Here is a 14,501-nt window from a genome sequence, read left to right as displayed (position 1 = left end):
AGTTATCATTTGGACTATTTATATCTTAAGGATGTTGTAAATATTTTTTAAAATCATGTCTCACAGCCATTCTGTGAAATAGTCTCTTGCCAATTTTTTTTTTTAATGGCTAGGCCCACCACACATTCTGTTCAGTTTGTTTTGGCCATGTACCAATACACTCCAAATCATGCAGTTAAATCAACACTCTTCTCAGCCTGCGGTCAAGATGCTCAGGCATTTCCCCAGGGAGCAGAGTCCCACGGAAAGCAAACAAGAGGAGGCCAGTTGCACAAGGTTTATTTTTAATCTCAATCTGATTAGCTGTCGAATCACCGTCTCAGTGCAGCCCAATCGGAGGTGCTTGTGTCTCTTTTTTTAGACTGTGAAAACTCCCAAATGCACAAAAGTTTAGAGAATACTAACAGGACTGTTGATATACTCACCAGGTAACTTGAATAAATTTTGACAGTTGGCCCTGTTTGCTTCAGAGACTTTAAAATTTTTAAGTCGTTTATTTATAAAACAAAATACCATATAGCACTGAGGATGAACTAGATTTTCACTTGTCAGCATAGCCCAATCTCTGAAAAATTGATGAGTAAAAATGTCGGTTTCAAAAGGATACGGACAGTGTGATAACACTCAGGTAAAATGCTACAAAACTAGGCAATACTCAGCAGCCTTCCAATACGTACCGCAGCACAAACACAAAAACATTAATACCATTGGGGGATATTGAGAATGAGGGATCCAGACGAGAAAGTGTTTTAGAAGTAAAGGGGTCCATGCACTAAAGTTTCTATGAAGTTTGAAGAGCAGGTATAACAGGAGTAGTTGAACAAGCAAGCTGGATTCAGACACGTTTTCAATAATAATAATAATAATAATAAAAAAAAAAACAACCTCAAACGTTCAGGAACGCTGAGGTCCCCGGTGCACCATGCCGAGCCCTTGACTCAGATTGCTCCTGGAAGAAACCACTGCTCGCTGCAGTATCTCTCACACGTGTCTCTGTGCTCCCAGGTCACGCGGTTCACTTCTCTATTCTGCTCACTCCCTGGGGACAAGCAGGGCAAGGGTGGTTCTCAGAATGTGGGCCCCAGTTTATTTTCACTGCTGTCAGCAGCCAGTTAATTAATTTTTAATGTTTATTTTATTGATTTTATAGGAAGAAGGGAGAGAGACAGGAACATCGACCCATTCCCACATGCACCCTGACCAGGGGTCGACCAGCAAGCTCCGTGCTTTAAGCTGATGTGCTAGCCAACTGAGCTATCTGGCCAGGGCAGCTGCCAGTTTAGAACAGAGTAAATAAAATCAAAGGCCTATTGAACGGGTCACATGGTAGCACTAAAGATAGAGAGTCAAGATTTCACTTTGAGTTGTCCCTGTGAGGCCAGAACAAACTGTCTCCTAAGATAAGAGTAAGTAGTTCTGTCCTTTGAGACTGACTTGTGGGCCAGAAAGCCCCAGATCCCAGTAGTAGATTCCCCACAGATGAATGCTCTGTTTCCCTAGGAGCTGGGAAGATACCGTGGAAACACCCACCAGAGGACGTGCATATAAACTTGCTTTTCCAGTAGTGATGACTGCCTTCTCGCTCTGACCCAAACACTCTCTCACTTGTTGTCAGAAACAGGTTAAAGAAAATCTGTATTGCATGCGAAACAGGACTTGCATTCTGCTGAACCCCCTTCCTGTTGGGGTGGTGGGTACTCCCTGTGAGCCAGAGAAGCTGCAGGTGTGGCAGACAGTCCTGTGCCTAGCTCATTAGCAGGCTGGGTGCATGTGACCTAGACTCAGACAAGCATCACCTTCCACCTGGGTGGATCGTCTAATCTTGAGGGAACGATGCCGACACAGGGAGAATGAGACTTCATTCATAGTGGCGGTGGCTTCCTAACCTAGTTTTTGAGCCTAGTTCTCCAACCTTCTCATTAATTCTGTAAACAACCCGATCTTCTGGAAAATTCCCTTTCTGCTTATGTTAACCAGAACCAGCTTCTTTGGTTTGCTACAAAGAACCATGATTGGTAAATAATATTCCCCCCATGTTTGCATATTCCTGAATTCCAGATGCTTCTTATAATCAGCGCCAAAAGAAACCTGCCACTCCCATAACTGTCCCCACTGGTGCATATGAAAATTCAGCTACCCAGATACGCATCTCTTTCCCCAAGGGCCACTTGGGCGGAGCGGTGGGCCTCATTAGTACTACATGTAGTTAAGCTTTAACTTAAATTTGAGTTCCTAAGAGTTATTTTAAATGTGTGGATTTTTTAAATACTTCATTCCAATGCTTTGGTGCAATAAAAAGTTACCGGGCACTGACTGCCAGATGTAAGTTTACTGTAAGTGACCCAATTACCTATCTCTGGAGGAATGGCTACACATACATATTTTCTTGTTGTTTTTTTTTAAGTTTTTTTTTTCTTTACAGGGAGAGAGAGAGAGAGAGAGAGAGAGACAGACAGGGACAGACAGGAACGGGGAGAGATGAGAAGCATCAATCATCAGTTTTTCGTTGCAACACCTTAGTTGTTCATTGATTACTTCCTCATATGTGCCTTGACCGCGGGCCTTCAGCAGACCGAGTAACCCCCTGCTTGAGCCAGCGACCTTGGGTCTAAGCTGGTAAGCATTTTTTTTTGCTCAAGCCAGATGAGCCCGCGCTCAAGATGGCGACCTCGGGGTCTTGAACCTGGGTCCTCCGGCATCCCAGTCCAACACTCTATCCACTGCGCCACCGCCTGGTCAGGCCATATTTTCTTGTTTTAAAATAACAATGATGCCTGACCTGTGGTGGTGCAGTGGATAAAGCATCAATCTGGAAATGCTGAGGTCGTTGGTTCAAAACCCCAGGCTTGCCTGGTCAAGGCACATGTGGGTGTTGATGTTTCCTGCTTCTCCCATCCCCCTTTAAAAAAAGAAGAAAAAAAAAATAACAATGAGCCTGACCAGGTGGTGGTGCAGTGGATAGAGCATCAGACTGGGATCCAGAAGACCCAGGTTCGAGATCCCAAGGTCGCCAGCTTGAGCATGGGCTCATCTGGTTTGAGCAAAAATTCACCAGCTTGGACCCAAGGTCGCTGGCTCCAACAAGGGGTTACTCAGTCTGCTGAAGGCCTGCGGTCAAGGCACATATGAGAAAGCAATCAATGAACAACTAAGGTGTCACAATGCACAACGAAAAACCATGATTGATGCTTCTCATCTCTCTGTTTCTGTCTGTCTGTCCCTGTCTATCCCTCACACTGACTCTCTCTGTCTCTGTAAAAATAAAATAAAATTTTAAATAAATAAATAAATAAAATAAAATAACAATGAGAGCCTGACCAGGAGGTGGAACATGTCTTTCTGGAAACTGTAAGTACACTAAACATTTTAGAATTTTTTTTTAATTTATTTTTATTTTTATGTATTTTTAGAGAGGAGAGAGAGAGGGAGAGAGAGAGACAGAGAGAGAAGGGGGAGGAGCTGGAAGCATCAACTCCCATATATGCCTTGACCAGGCAAGCCCAGGGTTTTGAACCGGTGACCTCAGCATTTCCAGGTCGATGCTTTATCCACTGCGCCACCACAGGTCAGGCTAAACATTTTAGAATTTAACAAGATAAATTTAAATATGAATATAAAGAATGGATTAATTAATAATTACCAAGTGCCTAGGATGTGCCTGAAACTGTTACTGAGGGACATACATCTATCAAACTGAGGCTGCTAGCTTTACCCATCATAGCCCCAAACTGAAAACAAGCCAAGTCCCTAAACAGGTGAACGGATCGACTGTGGTACCTGTACACAGTGGAATAATACTCAGCAATTAAAGGAATGAGCTGACATGTGCAACCACTCGGGTGACTCTTAGAAACATCATGCTGAGTGAGAGAAACCAGACATACTGTGTGGTGCCATTTATAGTCATTTGAATCCTAGAATAGGCAAAGCTTAGACCCAGTGACGGAGAACAGCGGGTGCCTGTGACTGGGAGTGGGGCGGGGACTGACTGCCAAGTGTATGAACAAAGAAGGAACCTCTCAGGGTAACAGAAAGTTTCCATTTCTTGATGGTTACGTTGGTTACAAGAGTATGCAAATTTGTCAAAACCTGAGTACAATTAAATGAGTACATCCTCACACAAAGTGAGTGCACTGTTATATACTATACTTTGATAAAATTGATTTAAAGAAAGAAAGACAGAATGAGAGAAAGAGAGAAAGAGAGAAAGAGAAAGAGAGAAAGAAAGAAAAAGAAAATAACTCAAAGTTGCTAAATTTGCTTAAAGGTACACATGTCCTAAAACTGCTGAATGGTCCCTTAATCAAGGGGACCATGTAACTAACCTGGCTGATATGCAGTTGAATTTAGCCAAAAGCAGGAGCCCTACACCTTAGTCTTAACCAAAGAAATTAATGTTAAAATGTGGCTAGTCCCGTGGAATTCTGAGAGTTGTAAAATTTCACGTGTCCTGCCTTCTGGGCTAGGTGTGAAAGAGCCTCTCATGGTGATGGGTTAGGGATGAGAATGCTCTGAGTGTGTGTGTGTGCACATGTGTATACATGTGAGCCTGCAGGTGTATTGTATGTATCAGTGTGTGGGGGGTTGTGCAGGAATCAACATAATAATAGAACTGTCCCTATGGTGCTCAATATATTTTAAAAACTTATTCATTCAATTATAGACATTTCAGTTCTATTAGACTTTCCAAAGAAACTTTTATTAGCCTGAAAGAAAACAGAGATGTAATCAGTCCAATGTTTAAAAATATAATTTCTATCTTTGCAAAAGGAGCCAAAAGCTCTATAGCTTTGGGAGCTGGTAAAGAGAATTTGTCCTGTGGAAGATCCCAGCTTGGCATTGCTGGCTCCACGTTTGGGAACAAAGGGAGGGGGCAGGAAGGAAAGGGACCCTTCCACCCAATCAGGGGCTTCCCGTCACAGCCCCCATGGAAACTGGTCTCCATCCTGGCCAAAGGGACCCACCAGGAAATGGCATCTGAGGTTAGAACAGTGGCCCTGGCTAGGGTAAATACAGGGCGGAAGCCCCGAGGAAGCAAATTTGGCAGAATATTTTAAATAAAACAACAGGGGAAAAAAACCCCTTCAATTTATTTCCAGAGCCAAGTTTCTAATTACAAGAGTTTTAAACAAGATTTGTGTCAATAAAAGGATGCAAGATAACAAAGGACAGCCAGAACTGAGGCCAGGATCTCCCCGATGTCTTAGCCCCATTCTTGGGGTGGCAAGGCCACTTGCCTTGCTCGACTTGGCCAAGATTCTGCTCGGACTGCTCCTCTTGGGGCGGCCCCGGCTGCCCCTCCCGAAGCTACCAGCTAACCGCCCGCCCAGGCATTCGCATGCCTGCCCCAACACTCACAGTGCACATTTGTCTGTGTCACACTGGCCTCTCTCCCTGAGGCCCCTACATGGCATGCACCCAGTCGACTGTCCAGCACAGCCCGTCCCTGTCCAGACAGGCACTGAGAGAGGCAGTGCCCCTTACCTGCATTTCTAAGCCCTGGCTCATTCCTCTCCAATCCAGCCCTCAAAGTATCCCCTCTCCTTCTTAGGACTCAGAATCTCCAACACTGTGAGTGTCCTGATTATTTTTAGAATAAATGTATACAGAACAAATTCTCCATCACTAGTCCCCAACTTACCTCTCCAGACTTTTCTCATAGTCTCTTACTAAACCCAAACTACACTGGATTCTTTGCTGTTTCCCCAAAAGCATTCTGCACTTCCCTGCCTCTGCACCTTTGCCCAAACTTTTCCTTCTGCCTGGAATGCCCTCCCTTCTTCTCCATGTCCAATATATGTATTCTTACAGCATCAGTGATTTTGTTCATAGCACTTATACTCTACAATGATGTATTTAGTTAGTGATTACAAGACAGAAATTCTATGAGGATAGTCACCACACTTATTTTGATTACCACTATACCCCCAGTATCTACTACCAAACATAATAGGTTTCCAATAAATTTGGTTTATTTCTTAAAAAATTAAAAATAGAACTACCATATGATCCAGGAATCCCACTTCTGGGTATTTATCCAAAAGAATTTAAAGCAAGATTTTGAAGAGATGTTAGCAATCTCATGATTATTGCAGTACTATTCACAATAGCCACGATGTGGAAACAACCTAAATGTTCATTGGCAAATAAGTGGATAAAGAAAATGGGGTGCATACATACAACAGAATATTATTCAGTCTTTAAAAAAGGAGATTCTGCAATATGCCACAGCCTGGATGAAGCTGGATGACACTATGTTACGTGAAATAGCCAGTCACGGAAGGACAAATACTGCATGCTTCCACTTAAATTAGGAACCTGAAATAGTGAAACCCAGAATCACAGAGTGGAACAGTGGTGACCAGGTGCCAGCGGCAGAGAACATAGGGAGTTACTATTCAACGGGCACAAAGTTTCAGTTAAGCAAGAGGAGTAAGTTCTAGAGAGCTACTGTACAACACTGTGCCTACAGTTAATAACACTCTTGTACACTAAAAACTTGTAGGAGGTAGATTCACATGTTAAGTGAATAAAATAAAATTAAAAATAAAATAGAAAAACTTGGTTTTATGAAGTTAATTGTCTTGAACAAGAAGTGTAACTGTTTTTTGTTTTTGGAAAGTTAGAGGGTTAAATAGTACTGGAAGTTTCTTTTAAAAAAAGGCTACTACTAAATATAGAAAGTACAAATCAGCTTAAAATAAACATCAAATATCTGGAACCCCTCAGGTATTAAATATAAATTTTCAAAAATAGTCACTTCAGTTAAGAATAACAGCTGCTTCAGTTAAACACGTGCAAGGAGTCCTTGTATCGTTTCCAGGCTGAGTTTACTTTGCAACTGGAAAAGGCAGTTTCTGAAAATGTTGTTGCAGTTGGTGTAGAGTAATAGCTAAAGATAAACACTTGCAGCAAATATTTACTGGGCTCTATCAACATTCCTACACTGCTCTGAGAGCTTTCTATCAACCACATCTCCCGTAATCCGCACCGTAACCCCATGAGGCAGGCACTGTTATCATCCCCATTTTGCAGGAAACAACACAGAGATTCAGAGGTAAATAATTATCCCCGGTCACACAGCTGAACTGCTCACAAAAATTAGGGGTTATCTCAAAATAAATAGGAAGCGATAAACTATCCCCTAATTTTTGTGAGCAGTGCATTTCCCAGGGGAGTCAGTATTCAAACCCAGGGACTCTCATCACACAGCCTGTACTTTTATTCACTGCCCTGTATCCTACATACACTATATTGAGATTGGATAGCACCTTCATTTTCTCCTTTTTTGATCTTTAAAAAGTAGTTTTCTAAGCGTTCTACAATGAATATATACTATTTTTTTAGTAAGAAAAAAATAAGCATATTGTAAAAAATTATTGGCCCATATGCAACTGGGCTAAGAATATTGAGGAGGGCGCTCCTTTTCTCCTATAATGGTGTTTACAGGGGTAGTAGTCAGATTTCTAGCGCTTTCCAGCCCATGGCCACCTCAAGGAACCTGGAGGGTGAAGTAGTGTCTTTGCAACTACACAGCACCTGGGGGAAGAGGCTGCCCCAACCAGCTGGGAACAAGCTGGGTGACAATGAGTCATAGACACTTAGCTCCTGCAGCCCTCCCAGCCTCCCCTCTCTTCCCTCCTGGCTCCTTCCTCCCAGCTGAGCAGACAATTGGGGCAGGGTGGGAAGGGGCTGATACCAAACCCCATCCAGGAGATGAACACTGCTGCCCAGGGAGGACAAACCCTGCAGCCTCCACCGCTACACAGGTGTCCTGAGTTCATTTCCCTCCCTCCCTCCCTCCTTCCCTCCCTCCCTTCTCTCTCTCTCTCTCTCTCTCTCTCTCTCTCTCTCTCTCTCTCTCTCTCTTAATGTATTGGGGTAACACTGGTCAACAAAATAATACAGGTTTCAGGTACACAATTCCACAACACGTCACCTGTACCCTGTATTGTGTATTCACTACCCAAGTCAGGTCTGTTCACCACCATTTATCCTACACCTTCCCCATCTGCTCCAGGCTATCTGTGTCCACGACTTTTGTTTTTCTCTTTTTTGCTCAATCCTCCCACCCCCTCACCAGAACTCCTGTCCCCCCAGAAAGCTGTCAGCCTGCTCTCTATCTATTTCATTTCTTTTTGTGCAGGTTCAATGCCCATTCACTCAAGGCGTTCAGTTGGTAATGGCCAATTCTTGGAGGCTGTAAATGGCTACAAATAATCCCTGCAGTTACTGAGTTCCCTGCCTCACTGGGCCTGGCCTTGAAGGGGGCTTGGCCACTCAGCATGCCACAACGTAACTAAAATCTGGGAACAAACATGTCCCGGGATGGGCTTGGTGTTTATTCTCTGTCTCCTCTCCCTATTCCTTCTCCCTTTGGAATTTAGTCCGAGCCCCTATGAATTAATTTTTCTGTGCTTGTTTCTTAAAATAAACAGGCTAACCTCGCAGCCTGTCTCTCCTTCCTCTGGAGGATGTTGTGAGGATAACAATGGGGTAGATGGGGCCACGGGGCCCTGAAGGCCCCTCGCTCATGGCGTCACACCACTCCATGGACAGGGAACAGAGAAAGGCTCTACTTGACTATTTAGCCTGGTGCACGCTGCTGCCTCTGGCCACATGACCAAGTAAAAGGGAAAATTGGGTTTCATATCTCATTTTCCATCTCAGATGAAAAATTAGGCTAAGAAGCAGATCCATTTAAAGAGGACCGAGTCCTAGAAACAGACAGCACATTACAAGGCATGTTGGGCCCTTTGCTGGAGACAGAAGTTGGCAAAAATTCACCAAGAAAAATTTACAAGCCTGGAGCCTGGCTCGGCCATTTTACCTAGCTGGGCTTTGGTTTCTACATCTATCTGATGGGTCAGAATCAAGGGTCCCCAAACTTTTTACACAGGGGGTCAGTTCACTGTTCCTCAGACTGATGGAGAGCCAGACTATAAAAAAAAACTTTGAACAAATCCCTATGCACACTGCACATATCTTATTTTAAAGTAAAAAAACAAAACAGGAACAAATACAATATTTAAAATAAAGAACAAGTAAATTGCCTCGGCCGGTTGGCTCAGTGGTAGAGCGTCGGCCTGGCGTGCAGAAGTCCCAGGTTCGATTCCCGGCCAGGGCACACAGGAGAAGCGCCCATCTGCTTCTCCACCCCTCCCCCTCTCCTTCCTCTCTGTCTCTCTCTTCCCCTCCCGCAGCGAGGCTCCATTGGAGCAAAGATGGCCCGGGCGCTGGGGATGGCTCCTTGGCCTCTGCCCCAGGCACTAGAGTGGCTCTGGTCACGACAGAGTGACGCCCTGGAGGGGCGGAGCATCGTCCCCTGGTGGGCAGAGCGTGGCTCCATGGTGGGCGTGCCGGGTGGATCCCGATCGGGCACATGCAGGAGTCTGTCTGACTGTCTTTCCCTGTTTCCAGCTTCAGAAAAATACAAAAAAAAAAAAAAGACAAGTAAATTTAAATCAACAAACTGACCAGTATTTCAATGGGAACTATGGGCCTGCTTTTGGCTAATGAGATGGTGGTGCCCCTTCCAGAAGTGCGGTGGGGGCCGGATAAATGGCCTCAGGGGGCTGCAGGTGGCCTGTGGGCCGTAGTTTGGGGACCCCTGGGTCAGATGATCAGTAAGAATGCTTTCCGGATCTCAAATTAAAGTTATATATGGTGGTTCTGAAGATTAGGCTTTTCTAAAATAAAGTCATTCATATTCTCAGGAGAATCAATTTAGTGTCTTTACAGTAGCGATCAACTAGTTATAGCACCAGCGTAAGAATGTAGAACCATTTCAGTGGACACAGGAATACTCAATGTCTCAATCGAAGTGATAATATTATCAAGTAGCAAGTTTCACTTTATTTTATTCATTCCACTGGACACATGTGCTATGACACTTTGGGCTGGTTTGAAATCCCTTCATGTTTCCATAGGGCCAATTAGTTGCCCTGAACTTTAATTTACTTGTAACCCAATTCTAAACAAATCTATGCTGGAAGATATGACCAAACAAAAAGTCATAAAATTTGTGACTCTCAAGGATGCTTAAGAGGTCATTAGCATCAACTTTCTATTATTTTAATTAATAGAATCCAGGAGTCAGGCCCTGGCTGGTTGGCTCAGTGGTAGAGCGTCAGCCTGGCGTGCAGGAGTCCTGGGTTCGATTCCCGGCCAGGGCACACAGGAGAAGTGCCCATCTGCTTCTCCACCCCTCCCCCTCTCCTTCCTCTCTGTCTCTCTCTTCCCCTCCTGCAACCGAGGCTCCATTGGAGCAAAGATGGCCCAGGCATTGAGAATGGCTCTGTGGCCTCTGCCTCAAGTGCTAGAATGGCTCTGGTTGCAAAAGAGCGATGCCCCAGATGGGCAGAGCATCGCCCCCTGGTGGGCGTGCCGGGTGGATCTCGGTCGGGCTCATGAGGGAGTCTATCTGACTGCTTCCCCATTTCCAACTTCAGAAAAATACAAAAAAAGAAAAAAAAAAGAAAAAGAATCCAGGAATCAAGTGTCATGCAACATGGAAATTGCCCATTCCTCATTTTCAAGTGGGCTTTGTGTACCTCAAGCAAGAAAGTCTCAGACAATACGTCTATAAATCAGAATCAGTTTGTACTTGCACTAGATTTTCTTGAGGCAAAATGCCAGTGGCATACAGACTCCACCCGAGTGTGATGAGGCCAAATATTTATAAATTAGGCTTCAATGCATCTTGTCATTTTGAAGGGCAAAAAGACACTGTTTCTTCACGCCACAATTTTCTAAAGAGAAATGTTAAACCAAGAGGATGACAACTTTGGGATCAACAAAGGGCATGTAAGTACCTTCTGACCTTGAACACCCTGCCCTGCCCTGTTTCGCCTTTGGAACATTCCCAGGGCTGCGTGAGTGTTCTCCGAGCACCTGGACAACAGCCAGTCATGAAGTTCAACTTCAACCACTACATTATCAGTGAACTTGCTCCTAAAGCCAAACTATTACTCAGAGATGGTTATTTCTGGGTTTAGGTCATAGATGGAAAGACAGATCAAGTCACTGGGGACCTGTGAGTCCACAATGGGTCCCTTATTACAAAGAAATGACTCACTTACTTTATGAAATAGAAGTCCATGTCGTTACCAACAGTATTTCAAAATGGTCAAATACTTCCAGAAAGAAAATCCTTTGACAAGATCTGTCAATATGAAAAGAAGCTCAACCACACTCATAAAGAGAAATGAAAATTAGAATTATAATGAGATGTCTGTTGTTCACCTATCAGATAAAGCAAAGATAAAGGGGGGGGGGAATGGCCATGTCCTGAGTAGGGGAGGGTGTGAGGACACAGGCACTTCTGCCTGTTGGTGGGAATGCAGATGGATACCCCTTCTAGAGCAGGTATTCTGGCATCAGCTGCACAGTAAAAAGTCCACAGTTCCTTTTGATCTGAATCTGTGCAATTCCACTACTGGGAGTGTATCTTTTAGTTACATTTGCACATTACTGTGCAAAAGTATCCATATGCACTGCGGCACTGTTTGTAACAACAAGATTAGAAATGCCAGATGTCATCAATCTAAAGGATACCAGCTATTAACACTGGCACATCTATAAGATGGGATAAGAAGGAGGCAGCTCTCATGCCCTGACATGGACGTGCTCTAAGACTTACTGCTCACTGGAAAAAGCCTGATGCAGAACAGTGTGCAGAGGGTCGTCCCGCTCTGGGAGGAAGCCTAGCAGACTGCTGACAAGGTTTGCTCTGAGAGGAACTGGGGGAGGAAAGGGCGCGGACTCCTGTTCTTCACTCCCTAACATTCTGCAACTTGAATTTTTTGTCCCAAGCATATACACACATTCGCACAAAACAGTGGAACTCCTGAAGAGCACTTGAGAAAGGTGAAATGCGGAATCAGTGGTAGGACTTGTGCTCTGCATTGTGATTTAGATTCAAAGGGAGGTGGTTTTGAGAAAGAGACAAAAAGAACTCAGGCAATTAGGTTTCTTGAGAAACTGCGTCATGGCACAAGTGAGAAATAACCCACGTTATGAGAAAGAGGATGTTGGCAAAAAGAAATTGGAATAGTGACAGAACTGGGCCCTTGGCCACAGGAGGACGTCGCTCCTGGTCCCTCTCGTCACCCCTCCTTGCCTGTGTTCTCCCAGCATTCCCCCACAGCTCTGCTCTCAAGCCCCAATTTTTCCTTACTCTCCCCAAATCCTTTTTTGGGTTCCTGGAAGAGTCAAGTCATTGTCTGTCTGAGTCTCAGGACTCGGCCACCATCTGCCCTTCCCAGGGAAACTCGGAAACACTTGGCCGGGCCAACACTTCGATCCCGGTCAGCCTATGCCAGAGCATCTCAGTTCCAGGACATGAACAAAGACCACCCTCTCCACCAGTTCTTCCCGGGACTCTATGCTCAATGGTTTATATACATTGTTTCATTCTCTCTTCACACAACCTTGGGAGGGAGAATTCCCTCACTTTATAAAAGTATAAACTGAGGGCCCCAGTGAAGAGGGGTTGCCAGGAGTTGAGCTCAGGTCAGCCTCCAGGGACCAGCATGAACTTGCCTACCCCCTCCCCACCTCACTGTTTGCTCCCCAGAAACCAGATGCCCTGAGAGCGTCATTGTTCTCAGTGTGTTTCTACATCCACCTGGTTGCGATGCCCACCTGCCAGGCGCCAGCACATGAAACCTGACATCCATCCACACTGTGGGTCCTCGCATTCTGTGCTACCTCACAGCTTATGTCTGTGGGACACTTAGATGTTTACACAGATTCAGATCCTCACAGCGGGTGATCTAACCTTGTGAGGGAAAGTACTTTCTACCCATTTTATAGAGGAAAAAATCGAGGCTCAAGAGGTGGAGTAACTTGCCCAAGTCTTCCTGCTGGTAAGTGGAAGAGCCAGGGGAATGGAAAAATGTCTCAGGCCAGCATTTCTCGGCACGACACTGCTCCTCTCCTGCCCAATGTGCACAATGATTAGAGGGAAGGAGGGTCTGTGTCACATAACAGTAGGGATGGAGGCTGTGTAACAAGAATGTTCTCATTATAGTGGAGAAGTTATTAAACATTTGGTCCCGGCCAGATGGCTCAATGGATAAAGCACTGTCCCAGCGTGCTGAGGTTATGGGTTTAATCCCTGGTCAGGGAACAGAGGAGAAGCAATCAATGAGTGTACAACTGAGTAGAACAGGAAGTTGATGCTTCTCTCTCTCTCTCTCTCTCTTTTCCCTCCCGTTTCCCTTCTCTCTCAAATCAATGGAAAAACTTAAAGTTATTAAACATTTGAAAGTGTAAATGACAAATCTTTTTAAAATTCCTTCTTCATTTTTCTTTAGGTGTTCCTAAATATCTTACCTTCCAAAGAGGTCTAGAATGGTTTGGGGGTGCTCCTACAGCGTGCAGGCACAGACAGAAAACAGCAAGCATCAGGCCAGCACTGTCAGATGCCCACAAGGCTAATACAGTAACAGTCACCTGTCACCCCTGGGGTAACGTTACCTCTGCTCCCTTTCAAAGCCCTCACCTGGGAGAATGTTGGTTAGCCACAGAACCCAGCCCAGTGCTGGGCTGCCCCTCACCTCACCCAGAGAGAGCCCCTTTCACTTACATTTTTCATCCTGTCATTGAGGGTAGCATTCACACTCATGTGACAGAGATGTGTGACACAGCTCAAATTCATTTGGTGGGTTTTCCAAGTTTGTGATCATGTTTTCTTTCACCTGGTTTGGAGGTGGCAGAGTGCAAGGAAGGGGCAGGCTCAGTGCTACCCCGACTCCTCAAAGTGGGGACCTCCTGCATCAGAACCCTGGACAGTCAACTTTCTGGGCCTACCCCAGAATCCCCCAGAATAATCTGTGTTAACTGTTTATCCCTGAGGCCAGGAAGTAGCATATGACCCCCGAAGCCTGAGAGTCACTGCTCTATGCTTCAGTGCATCATCCAGAGCCTCAGCAGCTCCAGGGAGGAAGGGGAGCTGAGGGCAGCGGGTGACCTAAGAATGGGTACAACAGAAGGGATAAGAGTGACAGCCTGGTGTCAATGGAAGACTATCAACCAACCATCCAAATGACCCCACAGAGACCCAGAAGCAGACCAGAACTGGCTCTGTCCTTGCGCAGCCCAAGAACACTACGGATGTTCATAGTGATAATTCTGGGCAGGCCACAGAAGGTTATGAGAGATAATCCTTCAATGGCTTCCTGTTCCTCTCAGAATAAAACTGACATGCTTCGCTAAGGCCAACAGCTCACACCAGCAGGCCTGCCCAACCTCACTGCTCCACACTTCTCCAGCCTTCCCTGAGCCTGCCAGGTTTACCTGCCGTCTGGACTTCGCCTGCAATGCCCTTCCCCCAACCCCCTGCCAGGCTGGTCCCTTTATTCTTTAGGTCTGAGTCTAAATGCCACCTCCTCAGAGACCTCTTCTCACAACCATCGGAGTAGGGATGGCCCAGATGTGAGGCTCAGTGATTATTTCCTTCAAGCCTTCGTTTCTACTTGCATTTGGGCTCATCCATT

The 14,501-nt window shown here is 45.2% G+C and overlaps 1 protein-coding gene across 1 annotated transcript in view; it reads right to left on the bottom strand.

Annotated features, from left to right (window-relative positions):
* Window positions 1–14,501, bottom strand: part of EHD4 (EH domain containing 4) — an 83,107-nt gene that overhangs the window by 19,621 nt on the left and 48,985 nt on the right. The gene's annotated exons all lie outside the window — the stretch shown is intronic.

Source organism: Saccopteryx bilineata, chromosome 4 (assembly GCF_036850765.1).
Source record: "Saccopteryx bilineata isolate mSacBil1 chromosome 4, mSacBil1_pri_phased_curated, whole genome shotgun sequence".
Classification (NCBI taxonomy): domain Eukaryota; kingdom Metazoa; phylum Chordata; class Mammalia; order Chiroptera; family Emballonuridae; genus Saccopteryx; species Saccopteryx bilineata.
This window is presented reverse-complemented; position numbering and strand designations above follow the sequence as displayed.